This window comes from Octodon degus, unplaced genomic scaffold (assembly GCF_000260255.1).
Source record: "Octodon degus isolate 3935 unplaced genomic scaffold, OctDeg1.0 scaffold00052, whole genome shotgun sequence".
NCBI classification, from domain to species: Eukaryota; Metazoa; Chordata; class Mammalia; order Rodentia; family Octodontidae; genus Octodon; species Octodon degus.
Window position 1 is genome coordinate 10,916,419 of NW_004524628.1, and position 1,587 is coordinate 10,918,005.

Sequence of the window (1,587 nt, forward strand, 5' to 3'; positions counted from 1 at the left end):
TTGGCTCATGAGTCAGCTTGTCGGACACGCCCCACAACACGCAGGAGAGCGCCAACGGCAGCATGTCAGAGGCTGTATCACGCACATCTTGTCGGATTCCGAGCAGCAACACAAAATCCACACAGCACTGCTCAAGGAATGGAGAAAACAGCCACGGCAAACAGACACACAGTGGCGAGGTGGCAGTGAGGTGGCAGCCTCGGCCTGCGGCTCAGCTCTGCCAGCTCTCTGGACTCTAGCATGTTTGAATCCAACAAGCAAGCTGGCATGACACTGATTTTAGGGTCTGGCTCGCCGGGTGCCACTCATCACACCTCCCTTCCCTCAGCGAAGATCGCGCCAGCCTGCCAGAGCAGCCCCCGTGAGCCTCGGCCCCCACCTTCGCCCGTGCTCTGCGCTAGAAACCGGCCCAGCACCCGCGACTTCCTTCTCAGCGCAGGCTTCTCGGGCTGTGCTTTCGTCCCAGCTGGGATGAGTCACCTTGTGTAAACACAGTCCCTGCGTCACCATCGGCTCGCCTTTGCCCCCGGGAATCTGGAAATTCTGTCACGCAGAAAAGTCTCAAGCGCTGCATTCTCACCCCCTTCCGATGTTTATTTTACAATTTTTCTTCTCTCCCTCTCTCTTTCAAAATATTGTTTCCCATGAGCAGACCCGCTCCCCGCACGAGGGTGACGGCAGGGCCGAGTGTGCCCTGCTCGCTCGGCGGCGTCTTTTGGGTCCTGCTCTGTCCCTGCAGCCTCTGCTTTGCCGGCCCTGTGGGACTGGGTGCTGGTGGGAACGGGGTCTGGAGCCACCTGGGCTCTGCTGGCACCCGTACGCGCTGAGGCATGCGGGGTGTCCCTCCCGGGCTGGACGCTTCGTGGACAGAGTGAGGAGCCAGCGCGGCTGGCATCTGAGCCTGGCACAGCAGACACAGGCTGGGGCGGCCAGTAGGGGAGAGGAGGACACTTAGGGCCTTACCTCGGTGTCGCTGTCGCAGCCCTATCTTCTCCCTGCAGCTGGCCAGGGATGGCAGCTGCCACACACCGGCCTCCTGGCTCCCCTTCTCTGGTGGAAGAGCTATAAATAATGCACCTCCTGAACGCAGGGCCTGGAGATAAGAGCCCAGCATCGGCTCCCGCAAGCCTTTTAAGGTGTCCGAATATAGGGAGCGTGGGCCTCATGGGAAGGGGCTGTCGCATGCCCCTTGTCCCCATGTGGCCCGCCTGCTTCAAGGACAGCCCAGCAAGCCAAAGAACAGTCAAGAGGAAAGCCACAGGTGCCAGGAATGGTCCTGCCCTGCCAGACGGTGGCACAGCCTCTAGGAGGGTAGCCCACTGGTCGCCCAGTGGGCTGGGAGCCCTCAAGGAGCCCTGGGCAGTGGGCACAGGGTGGGGGCAGCTGTCAGTCCCCCCCACCTCGCACCTCCCTGGTGCACAGGGTGGGGGGGGCCAAGCAGGGTTAGGAGGCTCCAGGGCCTACTTGGTGACCACAGCTGTAGGCTCGGAAGGCGCTGTAGGACACCCTTGCCTGGTCATGGGTACACGGCTTCCCCAACCTGGGGCAGCCACAAGGCCTCTTCGGCCCCTGAGTGTGTGTCTGGAG

At 62.0% G+C, this 1,587-nt stretch overlaps 1 protein-coding gene across 2 annotated transcripts in view; it reads right to left on the reverse strand.

Moving 5' to 3' along the window:
- Positions 1–1,097, reverse strand: part of Fhl2 (four and a half LIM domains 2) — a 39,370-nt gene extending 38,273 nt beyond the window's left edge. For both annotated transcript variants that reach the window (XM_004633207.2, XM_023717352.1), the window contains exon 1: positions 964–1,097. The gene's annotated coding sequence lies outside the window, so the exon portion shown is untranslated. The remainder of the gene's footprint in view (positions 1–963) is intronic.
- Between the last annotated feature and the right edge of the window lie 490 nt (positions 1,098–1,587).